The following is a 9,747-nucleotide window of genomic DNA, read 5'->3' on the forward strand; positions in this document are numbered from 1 at the left end:
GTGGTGTGTCAGCAGGCGAAGTAGACGGCACAACACCAGAGATGGCACAGAAACAAATACAGCACGGGATACAGGATACAGGTAGCAGGGCATAGGATACAGGATACAGGTAGCAGGACAAGGGAACACAGGAAACAGGATACGACTAACGGACCATTTGCAAGACTAACAGAGGAATACAAACAACGCTCAGGCAAGGAGTAAAAGGGCAGAGCCCTTCTTATAGTCCATGGGCTAATTAGTGGTGTTTTACATGTGCGCGCACTGGCCTTTAAAGGCCGGAGGCGAGGGCGCGCGCGCGCACCCTGCGGGACACAGCAGAGCGGAGCGGAAGTGAGTGCTGGCGTCTCCTGGGGAGGAGATGCCGACCAGAGCTCACAAGTTCATGGCTGTGGCCGTTGAGGGGTGAGTAGTCCCGACAGTCCGCAGGCATGGATGTTACAACCAGAACCAAGCTCAGCACATAAATATAACACCAGGACCAAGCTCAGTACATATATACAACAGAACCGATAAAAACACAGGGACATATACAAAAACACCGAAAAAGGCCATACTTACAAATGGACACAGCCAGGCCAGAAATGCTGATGAAAGGGCGAGCAGGTGCTTTAAATAATAATAGCCACTCCCACTAGTCTTGAGGGGAGTGGTGTGTGGTGCATGGGATGTGTAGTAAGAAATAATAAATGAATAGTGTGTGTGCAAGTGTAATACTATAAGTGAAATATAGGGGGCAGTAATAAATGAAGTGCCTCAATAGAAATAAATGGATAATGGGGTGCAAGTGAGTGAAACATGGAGGGATAGTGTGTACGTCATGAGGCACAACGTGTATAGCCAGGTAGAAGCCTATTTGTGACGCCTTGATAATTCATAGAGCGGGCTACCCTGCTTGCTATGCCAAACAACAACACACCATGCTCTCCCAGCATCAAAGACCCGGCTGTGTCCAAGAGAAGCGAATATACATAATAATGAAAAATACCTGGGGTATTGGTAATCATTTTGGCCAAAAGGACGCAAGCTCGCAATCCACGACAAGGATCCCCAGACTTGCGAGTCCCTAACTCCTAAACTGGAACAGAACGTTCCTGATGCACAAACAGAACCGATAAAAACACAGGGACATATACAAAAACACCGAAAAAGGCCATACTTACAAATGGACACAGCCAGGCCAGAAATGCTGATGAAAGGGCGAGCAGGTGCTTTAAATAATAATAGCCACTCCCACTAGTCTTGAGGGGAGTGGTGTGTGGTGCATGGGATGTGTAGTAAGAAATAATAAATGAATAGTGTGTGTGCAAGTGTAATACTATAAGTGAAATATAGGGGGCAGTAATAAATGAAGTGCCTCAATAGAAATAAATGGATAATGGGGTGCAAGTGAGTGAAACATGGAGGGATAGTGTGTACGTCATGAGGCACAACGTGTATAGCCAGGTAGAAGCCTATTTGTGACGCCTTGATAATTCATAGAGCGGGCTACCCTGCTTGCTATGCCAAACAACAACACACCATGCTCTCCCAGCATCAAAGACCCGGCTGTGTCCAAGAGAAGCCGGAGGCGAGGGCGCGCGCGCGCACCCTGCGGGACACAGCAGAGCGGAGCGGAAGTGAGTGCTGGCGTCTCCTGGGGAGGAGATGCCGACCAGAGCTCACAAGTTCATGGCTGTGGCCGTTGAGGGGTGAGTAGTCCCGACAGTCCGCAGGCATGGATGTTACAACCAGAACCAAGCTCAGCACATAAATATAACACCAGGACCAAGCTCAGTACATATATACAACACCAGAACTAAGCTTAGCACATATATACATCTCCAGAACCAAAAACAATTACAGCTCAATTCAGTGCAACCCCTGTCGTATAGGTTTGTACGGTGTAATACTACAGTTCCCAGCATGGACCGAACAATGGTAAAGAAATGCTGGGAGTTGCTGTTTCATAAAAAAATATCATACCACCCATCATCTCGCTGCAGACCATACAGTGACTACAGTACTGATTAGAGGCAGAATAAACATTTATATTAAGTGAGTCAATGGTGACGATCTCAGATTCTAGTTGTTCTTTTTCGCTTTTCTTCTCCTTCCGGTCCAGTCCTCTATGACTACTTCTCCAAGCCACAGCCCATTTCACAAAGGCGTCACAAATAGGCTTCTACCTGGCTATACACGTTGCGCCTCATGACTTACATACTATCCCTCCATGTTTCACACACTTGCACCCCATTATTCATTTATTTTTATTGATGTACTTTACTCATTACTGCCCCCTATATTTCACTTATATTATTACACTTGCACATACACTATTCATTTATTATTCTTTATTACTCATCTCATGCACCACACACCACTCCCCTCAAGACTAGTGGGAGTGGCTATTATTATTTAAAGCACCTGCTCACTCTCCTTCATCAAGAAATCCAAACTGTTGTATCGGAGTTACTTGCAGGTTGCAACGTGACCACATTGACTTTCATTACTTGCAGTGTAGGCTATGGGACGTATTGATCTTTGACTGTGCAACCTTTGTCACGGCAAAAGTCACCATGTAGCCCCAGCCTTAGGGTGATTTTACATGACGCGGTAAAGTCTGCAGCGGATTACAGTACAAGGCAAGTAGATGAAATTTTACAAATCTCATCCAGTTGCTGCAGATATTTTCATAGCAGATTTTCAAATCTTTGATATGTCGTTAAATATATACCTTGGGGGGGGGGTTAATTTCCATAAAAGAGTAATTTTAGCATTGATAAAGGGGTTTTACAGTCAGGAAAAGCCATCAATATCTCATTGGTGGGGGGTTGACTTCCGGCACCCCCGTCGATCAGCTGTTTTGAAGGAGCTACAGCGCTCTTACGAGTGCTGCTTCCTCTTAAATTTGTTTACTCGCACCGTGAATCACCAACACACTTGTAGTGGCGGTTCACAGTATTACAGTATACTCTGGAATGGGAGATGACTATAATACTGTGAACTGCCACTAAAAGTGTGTCCGCGATTCACCGTGTGAGTAAAGAAAATTAAGAGAAAGCAGCACTTGTACGAGCGCTGTGGTCCTTTTAAAACAGCTGATTGGCAGGGGTGTCGGGAGTCGACCCCGACCAATCAGATACTGATGGGCCTATCCTGGGGAAAGGCCATACATTTTTTGGGACTGGACAACCCCTTTAAGGGTATGTTCACACGACAGCGTCCGTAACGGCTGAAATTACGGGGATGTTTCCGCCTGAAAACATCCCCGTAATTTCAGCCGTAACGGCATGTGCAGGCGCTTGAACGCCGCGTCCATTACGGACGTAATTGGCGCTGCTATTCATTGGAGTCAATGAATAATGGCTCCAATTACGGCCAAAGAAGTGACAGGTCACTTCTTTGACGCGGGCATCTATTTACACGCCGTCATTTGACAGCGGCGCGTAAATATACGCCTCGTGTGAACAGACAAACGTCTGCCCATTGCTTTCAATGGGCAGATGTTTGTCAACGCTATTTTCGGCGCTATTTTCGGACGTAATTCGGGGCAAAAATGACCGAATTACGTGCGTAATTAGTGCGTGTGAACATACCCTAACAGTGTTTTGCCTCTTCACAACTTCTGTAATGGTCTATGCTGTCAGCAAACTAACTTTGGAAAATTGCTCTCCAAAAGCCAGTTTACACACCATTTATTGTAATCTCCACCTTGCGCCCAGCATAATATGTATTCAAGTGTGTTTGCCCAGTGGCATGCACCACATGTCAAAAAACCTCACCTAAAATGACATATTCATATTTTTTCCCCATTTTTTTTTTTTTATTAAACCTTCCATATTTCAAAAAAGTATAATATATCACTCATTTTGTTACACAATATGGAAGCCCAAGAAAAAAAAGACCAAATACATGTAGGTTGAAAGAGTAATAGAATAACAATCTGCTTTTAAATTGGCACATGGCTAATTGAAAATTGGCCTGGTCAAGAAGGGGGGTAAAGCTTCTGGTCAGGAAGTAGTTAACCTGTGTCTTTTCAGTTGTTATTGTTATTGGAGGACAAGCTGTTTGTTCTTCAATATACAAGGAAATCTTGTTTCGTTTAGAATTTCCATTCCAGAGTTTTTTGTAGCATTTAGAATTACAGAATTGGTAGCAGGTAGTAGGCGGCGATTGTTGATTTTTTATGTAAAGTTGGAACATGGCACGTAAGAGCAGTGGCATAACTACCACAGTAGCAGCCGTAGCAGCTGCTACGGGGCCCGCGGCATGGGGGGGCCTGTGTCGCCCTGACAGGCACATTACATTATGTGCCAGGCCTGGAGGCACGGGCCCCCTCATGCCTAGTAGTAGCATCACAACACTAACGTTACACTAGGCATCCGGGGGGGGGCCGGGGGCCCGGTGATATCCGCTGCACTGCGCACTGTGCACTGATAGTCGCATAGGACAGCGATAGGTGGTAGGAGGAGCGCTCAGGCAGGGGAGAGGACAGGGGGCGGAGCTAAAGGGAACGAACGACGCGAGACTTCGGGCGGAGGACAGTACAGTCAGGAGCCAGGACTGCCGCAGTACTAGTATCCCATAGGACTGGCGGAGGACAGTCACAGGACGGGAGGACGTGCAGACTGCAGAGGACAGGTACGTAAAGTTAAAAAGTTCATGGGAGAAGGGAAAAGTTTTTAGGTAGAAAAATCTGCCTCATAATTCCTTCCGGAATTTTGAGGCATATTTTGAACACTTCCCGCGTTTTTCGTTGCGTTTTTTGTGACGTTTCTCGGCCATCGGGCCGTGGCCAGAAAAACGCATTTTCTGCCTGCCATTGTTGTCAATGGGAATTCAGTTACAGAAACGCCCGAAGAAAGGGCATTAGGCTATGTTCACACGGAGTATTTTGACGAGTTTTTTTATACGTGGAAACCGCGTCGCAAAACTCGTCAAAAACGGCCCGAAAATGCCTCCCGTTGGTTTCAATGGGAGGCATCGGCGTCTTTTTCACGCGAGCAGTAAAAATGCCTCGCGGGAAAAAGAAGCGACATGCCCTATCATCGGGTGTTTACACCTCTGGCCTCCCATTGACTTCAATGGGAGGCAGAGAAAGCGTATTTCGCTGACTTTTATGCCCGCGGCGCTCAATGGCCGCGGCGAAAAACGCAGCGAAAATCAGCGTGCAGGGAGAGGAAAATCTGCCTCAAACTTCCAAACGGAACTTTGAGGCAGATATTCCTCCTGCAAAAAAACTCTGTGAACATAGCCTAACGCTTCTTTTTCCCGCAGGCGTTTTTTACTGCTCGCAGGAAAAATTTCATGGATTTCAATGGGAGGCACTTGTCCCCTAACACCTATACTGAAGCCTGAGGGTGGATTCAGACGAACGTGTTTGGCGTCCGTGCCGGCCGCGTGGTTTTCACGCGGCTCGTGCGGACCTAGAGAAGTCTATGGTGCAGTGCAGACAGTCCGTGAGTTTTGCGCAGCGTGAGTCCGCCGCATAAAACTCGCGACATGTTCTATGTGTCTGCGTTTTCCGCGCCTCATGCACCCAGTGAAGTCAATGGGTGCGTGAAAATCATGCATGCCCCGTGGGACAAGCGTTATTCGCGCAATATCAGTAAAAGAATGAATGTAAACAGAAAAGCACCACGTGCTTTTCTGTTTACAAATATCCAAACGGAGTGTAATAAAAATGGCGGCTGCGCGAAAAGCACGCAGCCGCGCATCCATATGGACAGGGCACACGGAGCTGTCAAGTGCATTTTGCGCACGCAAAACGCCGCGGTTTTTGCGTGCGCAAAAACGTCACGTTCGTCTGACTCAGCCCTTAAGGTCCTGTTCACACAGAGTTTTTTCCAGGCAGAAAAATCTGCCTCAAAATTACTTCTGTAATTTTGAGTCAGATATTCACATGCCTGCACGCCATTTGCCGTGTTTTTTGCTGCGTTTTTTGGCTGCGGACATTGAGCGCCGCGGGCAAATTTCTCTGCCTCTCATTGTCAATGGGAGGTCAGAGACGTAAATGCACGAAGATAGGGGTAAGTCTCTTGTTCCCGTGAGCGGTTTTAGCGCTCGCTGGAAAAAACGCATCCGTTTCCGTCTGTTTTTTTACACATTTTTCAACGTCAAAAAGCATGCTGAAAAACTCAGTGTGAATTCCCCCTAGCACATATACTGATGCCTGCCCTCTGCCACGTTATATAACTTCAAACTTCACACACATTACATTAAAGAAAGGGGTCCTCTGGGCATTTTATACTGATGGCCCATCCTTAGGATAGACCATCACTATCAGATCTGTGGGGGTCCGTGATTGATGGGACCATAGCGTTTGTCTGACTTTTCCCAGTTAACAAGCACAACACCATACACACACGGGGCGACTGTGCCTGGGATTGCATTCAAGTGAACGGGACTGAGCTGCAATCCCAGGAGCAGCTGCTACCGATGTGTACGGCGTTGTGCCTGGTAAACACTGAAGAGGCCAAGGCGACGAGTCCTACGGCCCCTCCAAAAAAGCTGATCGGCGGGTGTTCCGGGAGTTGGACTCCCGCCGATCTAATATTGATAACCTATCATAAAGATGGACCATCAATAAGAAATGTCCAGAGGACCCCTTTAACACCCTAATGACATGCCACGTACATGTACGTATAGCAGCCATCATGGGGAAGTATGGAGCGGGCTGAGCGCCCCCATACTCAGCAGGTTTCGGCTGTATAATACAGCCCAGTGTCGCAGTGTAGCTATAGGGGTCACAGTAGTCACAATTGCGACCTGGCCCCGAAGGCAGTGGGCCCGTTGCCCAACGCGCCATGACTATTATAAATTACTATAGTAACCGGGGCCCTATGTAATAAACTACAAGGACCCCTTTTAGTATAGTAACAATATACTTACCCTCCTCGTTCCCGAGCGCAGCTTTGGTCCTGAGGTCTATTTCACATCTTGACGTCGCGGCGCTGGATGGTGTCAGGACCTTTGGTGCGCCCAGAGCCGAAGAGAAGGGTAAGTGAAACATTACTATCTACTGGGGCCCTGTATCTAAGCCTACCACATGTGTTACTAATGTTTTTTTTTTTGTGTTTGTGATTTTTTTACAGATTCGGTTGTTGGACTACGTCGGATTTGAGGACTACTTCGATGACGACTTTTTTATTCTAAATAAAATAGTTAACGAGGGTTGTGTGTTTTTGTTTTTTTTTCAATAAAATATTTTTTCTATGTTTTTTTATTTTTGAAACATTTTATTTCTACCTCTTTAGTAATGGCCACTGGCTGAATGACAGTGTTCATTACTAAGGAGGGACATAGTGTTAGCTGATGCAGAGGCTAACACTAACCCCCATTATTACCCCGGTACCCACCGCCACCAGGGGTGCTGGGAAGAGCCAGGTATGATCCAGTACCTGACCATCTGTTGCGATGGTCGGGCACTGGGGCGGCCGCAGGCTGGTATTATTAGGCTGGGAAAGGCCAAATACAGTGGCCCTTCCCACCCTGGTAATGCCAGGCTGCTGCTGCTATGTTGTATCTGGCTGGTTATGAAAATGGGGGGGGGGGACCCCACGTCATTTTTATTTAAATGGTAAAAAATCCCCCGCAACCCCCCCCCCCCATTTTTCATAACCAGCCAGATAGAACACAGCAGCAGCAGGCTGCCATTACCAGGGTGGGAAGTGCCAATATTGTTGGCCTTTCCCAGCCTAATAATATCAGCTCTGCCGGCCCAGTGCCCGACCGCCGCTACAGATGGTCGGGGACTGGATCGTACCTGGCTCTTCCCGGCACACCTGGTGGCAGACGGTACCTGAGTAATAATGGGGGTTAGTGTTAGCCTCTGCATGACTAACATTAAGCCCCGCCCTTAGTAATGGACATTGTCAATCAGCCAGCGGGCATCACTAAGGTGGTAGTAATAAAGTTTAAAAAAATGCAAGGACATAGAAAAAATATTTTATTGAAATAAAAAAAAAACACCACACAACCCTTGTTAACCATTTTATTGAGAATAAAAAGAACTCTGTCATTGACGTAGTGCGACAATCGAACCTGTAAAAAAAAAGGCAAAAAAATTTTTGTAACACATAAAAAAGCAAAGCAATTATTATCTTACATTTCCTGGTCCAGCACTGGAGCCGCAATGTCAGTGAGCTGAGTCCTATACTGACTGCTGAGCTGTGTATCTAATCCTATCATTATTTTTTTTAATTAACTATGAAATAACATAATTAAGTGATAAAAAAATGTTTTATAATATCAGTACTTAACTGTTTGTTACATTATTTGTAACCCAGTATCTAAAAGGTTAATAAGAGTACACTTGGCACACAGAACTGATAAATGTTCATTGTCGGGAAGACGGGAGTTGTGGCGCCGTTGGTTACCGGGGGGGGGGGGGACGCCCCCAGTCAAATGTTTGCTATGGGGCCCAGTCTTTCCTAGTTACGCCCCTGCGTAGGAGTGTAGGTTGCTTAGGTAAAACACTCATCAGGTTAGTAGGGGTACCATGGTCAGGTTATGGTAGTAGTGGTAGTGAGGAGGTGTGCCTGCAGTTTTCTGTTACAGGGTTTCTTATGATTCATTTGTCATCTTTTTTTAGTAGCTGGTCCATGCCTCGTGGATTATCGGACACTCATACGTGATTTGTGGAGGAGTTAGGCTGGGTTCACACGACCTATTTTCAGACGTAAACGAGGCATATTATGCCTCGTTTTACGTCTGAAAATAGGGCTACAATACGTCGGCAAAGATCTACCCATTCATCTGAATGGGTTTGCCGACGTACTATGCAGACAACCTGTCATTTACGCATCGTCGTTTGACAACTGTCAAACGACGACGCGTAAAAATACAGCCTCGTCAAAAGAAGTGCAGGACACTTCTTCAGACATAATTTGAGCCGTACTTCATTGAACTCAATGAAGCACAGCTCAAAATTTATGGCTGTCAGAGAAGCCTCGCAAAATGCGAGGAGGAGGAATTACGGCTGAAACGAGGCAGCTGTTTTCTCCTGAAAACAGTCTGTCATTTCAGCCGTAAAAGCCTCTCATCGTGTGCACATACCCTTAGGATGGATGTCAGGTCAGCCAATCGTAAGCTTGGTTTTGCGCAATAGGAGGTGCAGGTTAGATTGTTGCTGTCCGAGATCCAATATTTCACCAACATAGACAGGGCCCCAAACAACCTTGTTATTCATGCCGGCGGTAAGGATTTGGGGGTAAGAGCTTCACGGGCCATAATGCATGTTGTGAAATTGGATCTTTTGCAACTGTAGTCCTCCTTTCCTGGGATCGTCATTGTATGGTCTAATTTATTGGCTCGGCCGGTTTTCAGAAAGGCCAGGTTTCTGAAGAGTTTGAATAGGGCAAGAGCTATGGTCAATAAGGTGATGGGAAAATTTGTTGCCAGGAATGGTGGCATTGTGGGCAGGTAAAAAGAATTGGAGAAGGCTTTAAAAGACTTATTGCATCCAGGCGGGCTTCATCGCAACACTATTGGCCTGGACATGTGGACTCTAAGGATTCAAGAGGGATTAGAGAAAGCCCTCTGTGTGTGGAGGAGCGGACAGGTGAAGGGTTCACGAACGTTTCTTGTGGCAGGAGTAGGAGGGGTATCTGAGGGCACTCATGGATAAGCTGGTAAATTTGGCAATAATAGGGGGCGTTTATCCACTCCCCTTTTGTATCAGCAATTTTGGGGCTGGGGTTTTTACCCAGATGGATTTGTGAATTCCTGTGGGCAGGGTGCCCAGACAGGGTTTTAGGTCTCAAA

Source organism: Rhinoderma darwinii, chromosome 7 (genome assembly GCF_050947455.1).
Source record: "Rhinoderma darwinii isolate aRhiDar2 chromosome 7, aRhiDar2.hap1, whole genome shotgun sequence".
In the NCBI taxonomy this organism is placed as follows: Eukaryota; Metazoa; Chordata; class Amphibia; order Anura; family Rhinodermatidae; genus Rhinoderma; species Rhinoderma darwinii.